This window comes from Papio anubis, chromosome 10, assembly GCF_008728515.1.
Source record: "Papio anubis isolate 15944 chromosome 10, Panubis1.0, whole genome shotgun sequence".
In the NCBI taxonomy this organism is placed as follows: Eukaryota; Metazoa; Chordata; class Mammalia; order Primates; family Cercopithecidae; genus Papio; species Papio anubis.
Genome location: NC_044985.1, coordinates 101,037,895 through 101,053,471, shown reverse-complemented (window position 1 = coordinate 101,053,471; position 15,577 = coordinate 101,037,895). Strand labels below are relative to the sequence as shown.

The 15,577-nt window shown below is 40.3% G+C and overlaps 2 long non-coding RNA genes across 7 annotated transcripts in view; one reads left to right on the top strand and one right to left on the bottom strand.

Moving 5' to 3' along the window:
* Positions 1-15,577, top strand: part of LOC110740986 — a 118,971-nt gene that overhangs the window by 63,003 nt on the left and 40,391 nt on the right. The gene's annotated exons all lie outside the window — the stretch shown is intronic.
* LOC103876513 overlaps positions 1-15,577 on the bottom strand; it is a 47,331-nt gene that overhangs the window by 3,531 nt on the left and 28,223 nt on the right. The window contains exons 1-5 of one of the 5 annotated variants that reach the window (XR_004176718.1): positions 13,016-14,058; positions 3,940-4,015; positions 2,669-2,811; positions 2,160-2,382; positions 1,900-1,965 (exon numbers count right to left, since the gene is read on the bottom strand). This is a non-coding gene — a long non-coding RNA (uncharacterized LOC103876513). Of the gene's footprint in view, positions 1-1,899; positions 1,966-2,159; positions 2,383-2,668; positions 2,812-3,939; positions 4,140-4,177; positions 4,225-13,015; positions 14,059-15,577 lie in introns of those variants that run through there. The other 4 variants (XR_002516449.2, XR_004176717.1, XR_002516447.2 and 1 more) reach the window with 4 other exon arrangements.

Below are 15,577 nucleotides of genomic sequence, written 5' to 3'. Positions count from 1 at the left end.
GAGAGAAAATGTTTGCAAATCATATGTCTGATAAGGGATTAATATCTAGAATATTTAGAGAGCTTCTAAATCTCAACAACAAAAAACAACCTGATTCCAAAATGGGCAAAGAACCTGAATAGACATATCTCTAAAGAAGATATACAAATGGTTAAGAAACACATGGAAAGATGCTCCACAGCACAATTCATTAGGGAAATGCAAATGAAATCAACCACGGGGTACCACCTTACATTTATAAGAGTGGCTACTATAAAAACAAAACAAAATAAAACCCAGAAAATAATTAGCCAGAAAAGCATTAGCCAGGATGTAGAGAAATTGGAACACTTGTGCATTGTTAGTGGGAGTATAAAGTGGTAGAGATGCTGTAGAAAAAGTGTGGCAATTCTACAAACAATTAAAAATAGAATTACCATATGATCCAGCATTTCCACTTCTGGATGTATAGCAAAAGAACTAAAAATGGGTCTTGGTCAGGCACCGTGGCTCACGCCTGTAATCCCAGCACTGTGGGAAGCCAAGGCAGGTGGATCACTTGAGGTCAGCAGTTCAACACCAGCCTGGCTAACATGGTGAAACCCCCTTTTTACAAAAAACACAAAATTTAGCCAGGCATGGTGGTATGTGCCTGTAATTCCAGCTACTCAGGAGGCCGAGGCAGGAGAATCACTTGAACCCGGGAGGCGAAGGTTGCAGTGAGCGGAGATTGTACCACTGCACTCTAGCCTGAGTGACACAGCAAGACCCAGTCTCAAAAATAAAATAAAATGAAATAAAATAAAATAAAATAAATAATACAAATAAAAATGAAAGTGGGGTCTTGAAGAGATATTTGCATACCCTTGTTCATAACAGCATTATTCACAATACTAACCCAAGTGTCCATGGACAGATGAATGGATAAGCAAAATGTGTTGTATATATATAATGGAATATTATTGCCTTAAAAAGGAATAAAATTCTGACATGTGCTGCAACACGGATGAACCTTGAGAACAGTATGCTCAGAAAAATAAGCCAGTCACAAAAGAAAAACAAGATTCCATTTATATAAGGTACTTAGAGTAGTGAAAATTATAGAGATGGAAAGTAGAATGGTGATTGACTGGGGCTGGGGTTAGTGAGGAATGGGTAGTTATTGTTTAATGGGTATAATGTTGCAGCTTTACAAGATGAAAAGGAGTTATAAAGATGGATGGTGGTAATGGTTGCATAACATCGTGAATGTATGTAATGCCACAGAACTGTACACTTAAAAATGATTAAGATGGGAAATTTTATGTATATTTTACCACAATAAAAATAATTGGGAAAAAAGCCAACAAAATAAAGGTGCCTGGACTTAAAAATTTTTAATGTCCCTTCTGACTCTGATATTCTCTTCTCTAACATTATTTATTCAATTTAGAATTTATAGTCCATTTCTGACAATCTCTGTCTATTTTTCTCTCTCTCTCTATTCATCTATCTGTCTATCATCTATCTATCTAATCTACCCATCTATCTATCTACATATGTATATGTTTAACATGTTTTTGTATGTGTCTCTATGTTTCAAAAGCGTATTTAAATAAATCTTTCATGGCCTTTTAGTCTTTAGAGGGAAGGTGAGGCTGTTTATGTTATAGGAACATATTTTATTTGCCCACAGCAGCCAGAGCACAGCATGCTATTACTATAAATGGGGCATGATAGTGTTTTGTTATGAAATGCCTTTTGATGTAGGACAGCTACAGTCCAATGACTTCCAAATATATTTCATCCTACTGTAAAAAATAAAATGACAGATCTTCTCATGGCCATGGGGTCTCTGCACACATTTCCAGGAACTTGAGACCATTTACTAAATCCAAACAGAAAAACATTGTTTTAATGGTTATAGATGTGTCCACTCACCTTTGAACGAGGCATGCCTCCTACTCCTAACCTCTCATGTCTGAAGCCCAGCGTGAATCAGTCGGCCTGGGTAAAAAAGGAGGGACATACCTAAATATCTTTTCGAGACACAACACCAATCCTCCAAGTTGTTCCACAGACCACCCCGACTATTTCTTACCCCACCATCCCATTTGAAAAAAAACCATTAATCTGGTAGTCTCTTTATTTCCCCTCAAAGGCAGCTCAACTTTAGAACAAAATGCTTAGGGGAAAAATACCTTCATTTAAAAACAGCAACACTCTCAGTTTAGGAAATGAAGAAACTGAGATTATTGTTCCAAGTTCTTCCCTAGTCTCTAGGTCTTCTGTTGCAATCCCTTTGTGCATATACATTTCACACAACTGTTCGTGCAGGTCTGGAAGGAGGTCTTGCTGAAGATATTCATGGCAGTGGTGTTTGCAGTAGTAGCAGGAGTTAGAGTCAGGCAGCAAGCAACCCATCTGCAGGGAGCAGACAAGTAAAATGTGGTAGAGATATGCTATGGACACCATGCAATGATTAGAAGCGTATCAGTTATCTATTGCTGTGTAACAAGTTACTCCAAGTTTAACATCTTAAAACAACAAACATTTATTATATCACAGTCTCTGTGGGCTAAGAGCCAGCATGGCTTAGCTGAGTCCTTTGGCTCAGGATCTCTTACAATGCTGCAATCAAGTGTTGGCAAGAGCTATGGGTCCTCTCAAGTCTCTACTAGACTAGAATAGGATTTGCTTCCAAGCTCACCCACGAGGCTGTTGGCAGGATTCAGTTCCTCACTGCTGCTATTGGACTGAGGGCTTCAATTCCTTGCTGGCTGTTGGCTGGAAGCCTCTCTCCAGTCTTTGCTGTTAGGTTCTCTGTAAGGTGGCTCTCAAAATTTCAGCTGGCTTCCACCAGAGCAAGCAAGGGAGGGCACATGAGAGGAAAACAAAGGGTTTTTATCACTTAGTCTCAAAAGTAACATACTGTCACTTTTTGCCACATTCTGTTCACTAAGAGCAAGTCACTAGGTGTAGTCCACAATCAAGGTAAGGTGATTGTACAGGGACATGGGTACCAACAGGGCACCATCACTGGGAGTCACCTTAAAAGCTGCCTACCACAAGAAACAACAGATCAAAGGATGATACAGCGTCAAACACAATACTTAACAGAAAAAGGCAAGAGTTAAGGTGAAGTCTGCAGCAGAATACAATTTGTTTAAATTAAAATACCTAGGAACAATGTTATATGCTTTAAAAAGATACAAACAAATTCAGAGTATAAAACAATCACATTGTAATGTTTGCCTGCTGGGCATGGAGAGCTGGTGGAGAAATGCAAATAAATAACCACATAAATCCAGAGAAGGGCCTTGCAGATATAGAATAAAATTGTGTACTATAAACTCAAGACCAAGTTCAACTCCTTGCACGTGAAGTTCAAAAGAAAGGAAAAGTAAAGTAACAAAACAAACACTCTGGGTCTCTCAAACACTCAAGTTCCCATGGAAGGATCTTATCAAGATCGATGTCTGAGGGAGCTCCCCACCCAATGTCACACTGGATTAAAGTCATCTCAAAGTCTCAGAGATTTTTACCAAGTAGAAGCAGCGTCTGTGTTAGTGTGGCATACCTTGGGGTGTAAGACAGCTTTAAGAATTCAGTGTACATAAGACATACCCATGTGGAGACCAAATGTCTCAGGACTAAAGGCTTTCCTGAATGTGGGACTTTCAATGCCAAAACTTGGATAATTTGTTCACCTTATCACCTGAGGAGTTTGTTTAAAAATGCAAATTGAAGCATCCTCACAAGTGATTCTGATTCAGTGTGCCTGAGCAGGACCAGTAATCTGCAAGCAAAGCAGAGCCAGAAGCCCTTCTAATATAGATGGTCCATGGACCACCCTTCTAGAACTCTCTGTTATAGAAGGACAGTTTTGAAAGCCACTTCTGGTAGCACCAAAGGTGACAGCCACTCTCAAGTCTGTAATCACAAATCTCATGCAGCCACCTGCTACAGTATCACCATTACCTGTTGATAATCCCAGGGCTCTAGTTCAGTTTATTGATTCTGGAATTTCTCTTCCACAGAAGGCAGACCTCAAGATCTAGGAGGCAAAGTTCAGGAAGGGGTCAAGACAGGAGTTTGAGAAACAGGATTTTCCTGACTGGCTGTTAGAAGAAACCACATCCCACGGCTGGATTAGCCATCTCCAGAAAAGTCTGGCGGAAGTTACCCACCCACACGAAAATCTGAAGAATGTGCTTACAAGATAAAAGTGACCTCTAGGTCTTCAGGAAGCAGCTGCGTCAAATATAATCTCTGTAAAATATTTTTCATATTTAGAAAAAAAAAAAAGATTACGCAAGTACATTAACATGATAAGATAATGATGAGATAATGGCAAGTACCTCTCAAATCTAGCCGGAGGTGGGCGAGGAGTCCTGACGCTGACGTCGAGGGGAGGGGATTTTGAGAAGCTGCAAGTGTATTAGGTAGACCTATCCACATTAAAAGGATGTGTCCAACCATAAAAGTTTGCAAAATATTCTTAGTAACCAATCAATAGTCCTTGCTCTGTTTTTATATTCATAGAGTAATCTTTTGATCTACCAATATTCTTTCTTCTCTAAATACAGATTGGGTAACTTCTATGTGAGAGGTACTGTGCTAGGCACTGTTGAGAAATATATGTATTTTGGTCTTAATTTTTTGTTGGATTTTAGGTTTTATGAAGGTAGACTCTAACTAGCAGAAGACTAATGCAAACAAAGCAGTATTCTGGTAGTTTCAAAGAACTCAGCTGTAGTGATAAGAGCAGATATGGTTTTAGAGTCCTCCAAAAGCCGACCCCAAGACAAGAATCCAAGTAGTTTTGGGAAATTATCCCAGGAAATACATAAAAGAGGGTGGAGAGTAAGTTAGGGAATCAAAGGAGCTGATAAAAGGTATCTGCCAAGTCAATTACCATTGCGGGCAACTGATGTTAGAGCCTGCTGGGGAAGTCTGAGAGACAGTAAGAGATTCTATGCTGTCCACACTCTAGAATAGGTTTCAGGGTTATTCCTAACAAGCGGTATTCATCCATTGACTCTCCAACGGTCATTGTCTGAGTGTCGCTTCTTGGGAGATTGATTACATCTCAGGCACTTCTGCTCTGCCCTGTATGAGAGCTGAGCATGCTATCTTGACTATGCAGAGTCACAAATGTTTTCTATAAACAGGTTGAGAATGTAGAGACAAATACCAAGGGGATGTGGGTGGGCTAGCAACAGCATCTGCCATAATAGCTCGCAGTTGCTGCAGGCTTACAGGGTTCCACAGACTAGATTAAATGTATGTTATCTCATTTAATATCTGATTAATATTCTTCATTTTCCAGATCAGGAAACAGATGTGAAGTGAAAAGAGACTTGTATATGATCTCACAGTCAGCATACAGTGTGACTGGGATTTGAACCTTGACAACTGGGTTTTAGAATCCAAGATTGTGGCCACTGCACTCTACTGGCCCCTTGGAGAGTTTGTATCTAGGTGAGGGAATAGAAAGAGATTTCAAGATGTGGGTGTAAAAACCAGCTGTTTCATGAAATATGAACCAGATTTCAGTTTGGGATTCAGCACTGGTATAGAAGTGCAAACATGCAATGAAGTTCAAGATTATCAAGGGTCTTGTTTGGCTAAAATATAAATCATAGGTAGTGGAAGATATTGGGGAGGATTCTGAATGCCCAGTTAAGAAGCTCACACAGTGGGCTTGACCGTAAGAAACTGTTGAAGCTTTTTGAGCAATGACATGATAGAAGATGGGCTTGAATAACATTAAAGACTATTAATAACATAAACCATATTATTATAAAATAACATTCAACAGGAAGCCATGAATTGGTTGGATTGACCAAAAAAGAGAGAAAGATGAAAGAGCATGTGAGAATTCAAGAGTTTCAGGACACTTGTCTCAGAGATCCGGAGTCACTGAGGGCATGATAGGACAGCTAAGAAGAGCTGCTTCCAGACCAGGTCATGGGTATATAGTGCTCAGGAACTCTAGTCCCAGATATCAGGGTCTTTAATGGAATACAATAGAGAAAAGGACCAGGGTGGCTAGCTTGGACTTAGGTATGGCTGGACTTTCTAGTTCCTCTTCACCTTATAGTCCTAAGATTTGCTACTCTAAAGAGAATTTAATCTGTTCGCCCAGCATTGATCAGACTTCAAATGAACTGGTGGAATTTCTTTAAAAAAAAAAATAAATAAATAAAAGCCTGGGCACAGTGGATCACACCTGTAATCCTAGCACTTTGGGAGGCCAAGGCAGGTGGATCACAAGGTCAGGAGTTTGAGACCAGCATGGTCAACATGGTGAAACCCCGTCTCCACTGAAGTTACAAAAAATTAGTCAGGTGTGGTGCTGCATACCTGTAATCTCAGCTACTTGGGAGGCTGAGGCAGGAGAATCACTTGATCCTGGGAGGCAGAGGTTGTAGTGAGCTGAGATCTCACCATTGCACTCCAGTCTGGGTGAAAAAGCGAGACTCAATCTCAAAAAAAAAAAAAAAAAAAAAAAGTGAATGATAGTTTGATGACTCAATCAAAGGTGGGTTGATAGATACCTTTTATTTTTTTTTCTTTGAGACGGAGTCTTGCCTTGTCACCAGGCTGGAGTGCAGTGGTGTAATCTCAGCTTACTGCAACCTCTGACTCCCTGGTTCAAGCGATTCTCCTGCCTCAGCCTCCCAAGTAGCTGGGATTACAGGCACGTGCCACCACACCCAGGTAATTTTTGTATTTTTAGTAGAGATGGAGTTTCATCACGTTGGCCAGGATGGTCTTGATCTCCTGACCTCGTGCCTCCCAAAGTACTGGGGTTACAGGCATGAGCCACCACACCCAACCTCCTTTGCCTTCCCTAACTTACTCTCCACTCTCTTTTATGTAGAGCAATGCATTAGTGCCACTCATATTGTTGATGAGCCTGAAATACTTGTATTGATGGCTGGTTGGTGTATTGTTTTCCTGGAAAGAGGCACTTCTTTTTCTTCTTTTGCTAGCTGGTTCTTTCTATTCTGGAACATTAAATGCACACCTAGTCCAAAATTCCATATTTACCTTCTCTCTGGACATTTAATCATAACCCTCAACCATGTCTTTTTAGTGATGACATTTCAGTATCTCCAGAATTCATCTTTTCCCTTGAACATAGTTTCCAACTGCTGGATTGATCAAAAAAGAGGGAAAGATGGAAAAGCAGGTAACAGGTATGGCAATAATTCAGGAGTTTGAGGACACTTGTCTCAGAGATCCAAGATGTCACTACCAGGATATTCCACTAATGCCTCAAACTCAACATGACCAAAAACAAGCCAGTCACATTCTTCCACAAACAAATTTGTTTCTTTCTGACTTCCCAGTTGATTCATGACCCCATCATTCCTCAACTTGCTGATACTCGACCCTTGGAACAGCCTCTGACTCCCTCTTATCAACTGTCCACCCTAATTAACGCATGCCAAAACCTTGTTTATTCTACCACCACATCTCTTAAAGTTGGTCAGCCCCTTTGTCTTTCTTCTAGTATAGTGTATTATCAAGAGTCAAATTTACAACAAATCTAGTTTAAAGGTCTAGTGGGCTTTTATTTGTGATTCTAACATAGGACAACACTTCATTGTATAAAATAAATGTTCCAAGAAGCAGAGCAGGAAGGGTTGGCTTTATAGGCAGAAAAGGGCTGGAGAAAGCAGAAACAGAACAAAATATGAATTGGTGGTTTCAAATTACTTTCCTCATAGAGTTACAGCAGAGGGAACTTCTTTATCATGCAGGCTCAGGTAAATTGAACCCCTTTTGATTGGTTGCTGTGAATTTCCTGTTTTCTTGGAAAATTCTCACATTTTAGAGTTCAGTGGCACCTGAACATTGATTATGTGGCACTTAACATGAATGACTCCATTCTGGTTTGGTCTGGTCTGCTGGGGCCTAGTGAAAGGGACTAATCCAAAACAATGCCCTCCCATAAACTTTGTTTAATAATAGTATATAGTATAGTATGGTATAGTATATAGTATAGTATGGTATAGTATAGTCTAGTTCAGGTTTTTGTTGTCTATTGCTTAGCTTTTTACTTGGAATATAACCACACTCCTTATACTGCCCTCCTCCAAATAAATAGTACCTCATCCTCCTCTGGGTCTGATATGGTTTGGACTTGTGTCCCCACCGGAATCTCATGTTGAATAATCCCCAGTGTTGGAGGAGAGGCCTGGTGGGAGGTGATTGGATCATGGGGGCGAATTTCCCCCTTGCTGTTCTTGTGTAGTGAGTGAGTTCTCCCAAGATCTCGTTGTTTAAAAGTGTGTAGCACCTCCTTCTCTCTGTCCTGCTCTGACCATGTGAAGACATGCCAGCTTTCTCTTTGCCTTCTGCCATGATTATAAGTTTCCTGAGGCCTCCCCAGTTATGCTTCCTGTACAACCTGTGGAATTGTTGACCAATAAAACCTTTTTTTCTTTGTAAATTATCCAGTCTCAGGTAGTTCTTTATAGCAACATGAGAATGGACTAACACAGCATCTCATAGTATTTCGCTATATATTGTTTCTGTTTGTAGCTCTCTTATGGTAGTAATAGCTAAATCAATACTAGGTGCCTGGCATTGTCCTACATGCTCTACATATATTATCTCCTTTAGTCTTCACAGTAACCTTTTGGGATAATACAGTTGTGAACCACATTTTACACATGAGAAAACTGAGGCACAGAGAGGTTAAGTGGACTTTCCCAGGGCAGGAGCTGAATTCGAATCCAGGCCTCTGCATCTCCTAATAACAAAGTGCCACGTTGAACCTCTTGTCCTCTTTTCCAGACTGTAAAGTCCTTAAGGTGAGGATTTCTCTATATAACCAAGTGACTCTTGCATAGTGCCTTATGAATTGTAATGTGAATGGATGACAATTTTGCTTGAAATGTCATCAGCAAAAAGACATGGTTGAGGGTTATGATTAAATGTCCAGAGAGAAGGTAAGTATGGAATCTTGGACTATGTGTGCATTTAAGGTTCCAGAATAGAAAGAACCAGCTAGCAAAAGAAGAAAAAGAATTGCTTGACAATTTTGCTTGATTCAGGGAAACATCAAGCTAGAAGTCATTTGGTCTTGCTATTCCTGTAGAAGTGAGACTGTAGCTAATTCATTCTGGATGATAAGCTTTAACCAGATCAGATCGTTTAAGTAGGCCCTAGCTAGAGTAGAAATGACCCAAGAGAAATCAGGCTACAACCTACATGAAATCAGACATTGGGCTCAAATGCATGTGTTAAGCTCTGCCTCTTCTTTAAGTTCTATTATTTATGGACTCTTTTTCTTTTGCTGCATACCTGAAAACCCACACTCTTCTTAACTAACAGAAGAAGAATCTGAATTAGAGACTTAGAAACACAGAGTATGTAGTAAAAGAGTATTTGCAAATGTGGGTGGAGTAGAGGCTCTCTGGGAGGCTCAATACAATTACTTTTTGGCTGAATGAGCTTGCAAACCTCTTCTTGAGGCTGAGCAGAGCTATTTCATGCCTCTACCACAGGCATTTTCTCTCTGAAAAATCAACGACCCAAGAAAGCAGTTGGTGGTAGGAGGAGGGAGAGTCCGTGAGCTAATCCTTGAGGTTGAGGCAGAAACACAGCTGTTTTGGATTCAGCCTGGGGAGATCAAGGGGAGACATGACTGCTGTATTTGGAGAGGCTTGTCTTCAGTTGGCATCATTCTGAGCACTCAAGTTCTCTGTCAATAAGCACTTTATGGGAGAGATAAATGGATTTGGAGCTGAGGATAGGGGAGGGTGTCTGGGAAAGAGTAAACATATTATCTGAGACCTTCCATCAAGCCCCTTTACTGAAGTGCTCAAGGACTCAGACATTGAGTTTAGCAGAGGCAGAGTGGGAAGGAGCCCTTTGGGTGAAGCCAGCTGCAGAGGTCTAGTCTAACAATAATAGACAGTATTAGAGGATCCGGCCTCTGGAGCTTGCTTCACCCACAGTGGTGCCAGGTTCCATGCTGAGGGATTATCAAATGACAGTTTGGTCACCATCTTGACAATAAGACTAGAAACAATTGACCGCCTATGAAGAGAAAACATGAACATTCATTCTAAAGGGGTATTGGTGAAAATGTAAATTAGTACAACCATTATGGAAAATAATATGAAGATTTCTCAAAAACTTAAAATAGAACTGCTATATGATCCAGCAATCCCACTTCTGGGTATATATGCAAAGGAAATGAGATTGGTATGTTGAAGAAATATCTGCACTCCCATGTTCATTGCAGCACTGTTCACAATAGCCAAAATACAGAATCAACCAAAGTGTTTACCAACAGATGGATGAATGGATAAAGAAAATGTGGTTATATAAACAAATGGAATACTATTCAGCCTTAACAAAGAAGGAAATCCTGTCATTTGCAACAACACAGATAAACCTGAAGGACGTTATGCTAATAGAAATAAACTAAGCACAGAAAGACAAATACTGCACGATCTCATTTATATGTGGAATCTAAAAAAGACAAACTGGCCAGGTATGGTGGCTCACATCTATAATTCCAGCACTTTGGGAAGGCAGATCTGAGAGAATTTCTTGAGGCCAGGAATTAGAGACCAGCCTGAGCAACACTGCAAGACTCTGTCTCTACAAAAAAAATTTAAAATTAGCTGGCTGTGGGAGTGCACACCTGTAGTCCCAGCTACTTGGGAGGCTGAGGCAGAGAGATCACTGGAGCCTAGGAATCTGAGGCTGCAGTGAGTTATGACTGCACCACTGCACTGCAGCCTGATCAACACAGTGAGATCCCTTCTCTTAAAAATATTAAAAATAAAAAAGACAAACACACAGAAGCAGAGAGTAGAATGCTGGTTACCAGAGGCTGGGGCAGGGGTGGGGTAAGGTGGTGGAATTGGGGAGATGTTAGCCTAAGGATAAAAAAATTCAGTTAGACAGGAGAAATAAGTTCAAGAGGTTTATTATTCAACATGATGACTATAGTTAATAACAATGTTTTATATTCTTGAAAATTACTAAGAGAATAGGTTTTAAGTGTTCTCATAACAAAAAAGTATAACTATATGAGGTAATGCATATATTGATTAGCTTGATTTAGCCATTGCACAATGTGTACATATATCAAAATATATTGTACACCATAAATACATACAGTTGTTGTCATTTAAAAATAAAAAATAAAAATTTACAAAAATTAAAAAATAAACTTAAAAATAAAGAGTGGGTGGCAATATTCCGAAAACATGGGAGGTGAAAGTAAATACCTGAGTAAATGCAAGAAAATGTTACTATCTATTTTGCATAATGACATCCCTTTCCTACATATTTTTAGATCCAAAAAGAACCCTTCCCAAGAAAGTATAGGCTTTGGGAAAGGTAGATGCGGGCACACTCTGGTCTTGAGATACCAAATTTGTGTTATTAAACATGCCCTTCCCATAGACAGCACGCCAAGGAATCAGGCATTAGTGTTGAGTTTTGAAGATCTTGATTCTGGAAAATGACATCCTTAGCTCAGTTCCCCTTCAGTGCAGCTCAGGCGTTCCTAAATCTTATAGAAGAGTCTGTGCTGTTAATAACTGGCTGATTATAAAATCTTCAAATAAGTAAATGCATACCTCCTATTCTTATTTTACCGGATAGATGCCATGTCCTAGTCCTAGCACATTCCCTCTTCCAGTGCATTTGCTGATACAGTGCATGCATGCTCCATTCTGTTGCTCCCATTATACCCTTCTTTTATACACTTTCTGATCTGCAGCTACCCAAAGATCTAGTCTTAACATCGGTTACCTTCTTTGCCACACAACCCTCCTCTAGTACCCCAGGATAAAGAAGTTTTTCCCATCTCATGACATAGAGTTCTTTTGCTCTAGAATCAGTTAACTGTTCTCATTGTATTTTCATTGAAGATGTGGATGTCCTCTGCCATACCTCTTTTCCTTTCTTGTATTTTCTATTTTTTCATATTTCTATATGAAGGACTATGTAGCTCTTTCTGCCCAGACTTTATCTCATGCAGCTCCACTGTAATATGCCCCAAACTGAACTCTCTTCTCTTCATTCCCTTGCCTCTTCCTCCACTCTGCCCCTAACACTCCCAGCCTCAGATTTCTCATCTCAGTGATTAACACCATCATGAAATCTCTTCCTGAAATAAAAGTTTAAATATCTTAGACATACCTCTTTTTCTCACCCTCCTATATTTCTCTATCATTTTCACTTTCAAATCTACTTCCTAACTTTCTTTCCTCTCTTTCTTAGCCTTGTTCCCATCATGTCTCAGTGGACTATGGCTATAGCCTCCTAACAGGGTTCCATCCATTTTCTACACCACCTCTAAAGTTGCTATTCTGAGACAGGATGCTCAGTGGAACTTTTCCTGTAGTCTCACAACTAGCCCCCTCACCATCAATACTCTAAGAAGGGTCCTTCTCTCCTGCCTGAGCCCAGTTCTATATAAACAGAAGATAAAGGAAGAGTGGTGGGGAGAATCATCAGACTGATGACTTGCAGGCCAAGTGGGGAACAAAGTATATTTCTCTTGTCTACACCAAGTGACGGTCAACCAAGATAATCACTTTTAGAAACTGCAGATGCTCCAAGAAGTGAACACTGGAATCCCATTCCCTCATTAGAGGTTTGCTTGAGTTACACACTTGGTGAATCTGATGAGCTTTCCTGCATGCATTTTCCCCTCAACAGCCCCCACCCCTTCTCACTTCCAGCAGGAAAAAAGACAACTTGATAGGAAAGGGTAACATTCCCTCCTCTTATCTTTGCATGGAGACATGGGATTTCTTTGGGTCAAATGGATACCACAGAATGAAGCTGAGTTTATGCTGCTTTGGAAGGTTTTGTCTCCCCTGCTCTCCACCCAAGAGATATGGCCAATGTATCCTAGCACCCAGTAACAATAGGTTGTGACACCATGAAGCAAGGAAAACTCTGTTGGAAAAAAATAAGCTGGGACTTGGTCTCTCCAAATCCGGCAACTGATAAGAATTCCTTCTCCCCAAGGGGTCAAGAGGTAGCATTTGTAGAAGGTACTCACCATCAGCCACATTGGTAAGAAAGGCGGAAACAACCATTGGAAAGAAGACTATGAAGGAAGCCGCTGGAGTGAGATACACGCATCCCTTCTGTCTCGATGAAGACTTCCCAATGACTCCTTATTCCCTACGCTATAGCATAAAAATACGTACTCTTTGCATGACTCAGAAGGCATTTGTAATCAAGCACCTTTTCCCCTCATGCGGTTATTTACTTCTTATTTTCATTTTCGACACTTGCAATTGTCCCAATGGTATCAGACACTCCCACCCCTCTGTGTCTTCACAGTTTCTTCTACCAGGACAGTACTTCGCTACCTAATCTACAAAAAATTCCTTCAAGTCTTGGTTTAGGCAAGGTATCTCTTAAAGCCTTTCCTAATGTGTGCAGGCAGACTGATTTATTTCTTCTACCGTATTCCTCTGGTACATACAATTCAACTATCTTACTGAGTCACTTCTCAAGACATTAGTTGTGCATCCATCTTCACACTAAGCCCTAAGTTCTTTGAAGGCATCTACAGTGCTTTCCTTTGTAACCCCACACGCAGGGATGGAGGGAAAGGGCTGTTGAAGTACAAATATAGAGCCTGGACCAAGAACATAACCAGATACCATGTGAAATTTTGTTTTCAAGGGATGCCTTAAGTCTGTGTTGATGCAGACTTTGGGCTGAAGAGAGAAAATCTGATTCTATCCACCAAGATTCTATTTGATTTATCTTCTTCTCAACGTTTGACACGGACTCCTCAATTTCAGCCAATTCTAAAAGGCCTGTACCCACCCTGACTCAACGTACACCCTCCCTATTCTACCACAGTGGAGTCTCAGTTATCTACAGGAAGTCACTTTCTCCACATCTCTGACTAGGGCTGGTATGTGGTATTAGGATACAATGTAAAAAATGCATTTATTATATGCTATTTTAGTTGCTTCTCTCTTAGTATAAATCCAATCTTATTTAGGTTACAAGATTCTAGAAGGCAGGCCTTATATGCTCTGTATTCCACATAGTGGAAATACTTCTAATTCTGTAAATGGCTCTTAAAAGTCATACTGAGCCAAACACTGTGGAAAGTGGTAGATATTATGGCCTCTGCGCTAAAGGACTTCACAGAGGCTGGCCTTTCTCTGTCTTGGAAGATTGTCCTTTTTGACCTTGAGGAAAGCACCAGCGAGGGCCTATGGCATGGTGAGGACAAAGAGGGCAGTCAAAGCAGTTGGTCAGGCCATCAGGGAATCCACCCTGCAACCAACAAGGTGACACAAGTCCCATTCAAATTATCCTCACAACCTTTTTGCTTTCTAGTCCTGGAGCTCTCTTTATCTGTCCTACTTGGTTTTGACTACATAGTAACTGCCACAAGAATGGGAAAGAGTAAAAAGAGACAGACCTCAGAATCAAAAGTGATTGAATTTAAATTTAATTCGGCCTAAATAGAGGTAATGAAATTTAGTCACTAATTCAGCTGGGTTGACCAGTCTCATATAGTACCAAGATAAATACAGGAGGGTTGATTGGATCAGGGGATTGTGTTGCGTTGATCATTTCCTAGGCTTTCTCCATTCCCTCACTGGCTGCTTCCTTATTGCAGATTTGCCCAATACACATGCATAGAAGCCACACAGAGGATACCCTTTCTTTCTCCCACTTGTCAACTAAATCCTCTCCCTTTTCCTGAAGTGATTTTCTACCATCACCATCTCTCAAAAATCATGCTAAGTTGCAACAATTGATTTTATCTTGTTCCCATAAATTAGATATTAACAGTTCAGGTCTTTAAGGTCTTTCATTTCAATCAATAATACATATTTCTGAAATTCTAAATAAAAGTGGCCTCTGACTTTAAATTTCTCAAGTCTTAGACACGTATGCATGCAGTCTATAAACAGACTATGTCTGTGTATGTGTCAGAGACTATATGTGTGTATGCATATTATATCCATGTATGTATTGAGAGAGACACGTGATACATATGATCAATCAAGAGTAGAAATATATTTTCTTCTACTCCTTCACTCTCCCTTTACTTTTGTCTCTAGGACAAAAGCTTTGCCTCCATCCCTGCTTGCTCACATCCACCCCTCCCTTCTTTCACTCTGACTTCTAACCCTTTTTCTCCCCATTAACGCCCCCCACCTTCATTTTAAACCTAGTTTTATCTGGATCCTCTCAAGGAATTGCACTGTGATAGTCAGTGAAGAGACCCAGCCTCCAGGCTAAACTCTGGTGTGTCATTTAGTTACTAAGGACATTAATCTTCCTCCTTAGTTCTCTCTTAAGGATTATTTAAATTGGGCAGATTGAGAATCCATCTATTTCTTTAAAGCCCAGTCTGTGAATAGCTGTTAACACAATGCAAGAGTTTAAGGCATTAAGCATGTACCTGCAAGTACTTTGCAGTTCTTCATTTCCTTCCCTCTGGGAGTGCTTTCCAGTAGACAGAGGGAGGGGAGGGAGCAGAGCATAAGTAAGCTGATTTATCTGGAAAAGCACTCCTCTCCATCTTTGCCATTTTAATAAAGCTTAGCTTGGGGAAAGATTTGGAGGCCTTCAGGAGCGG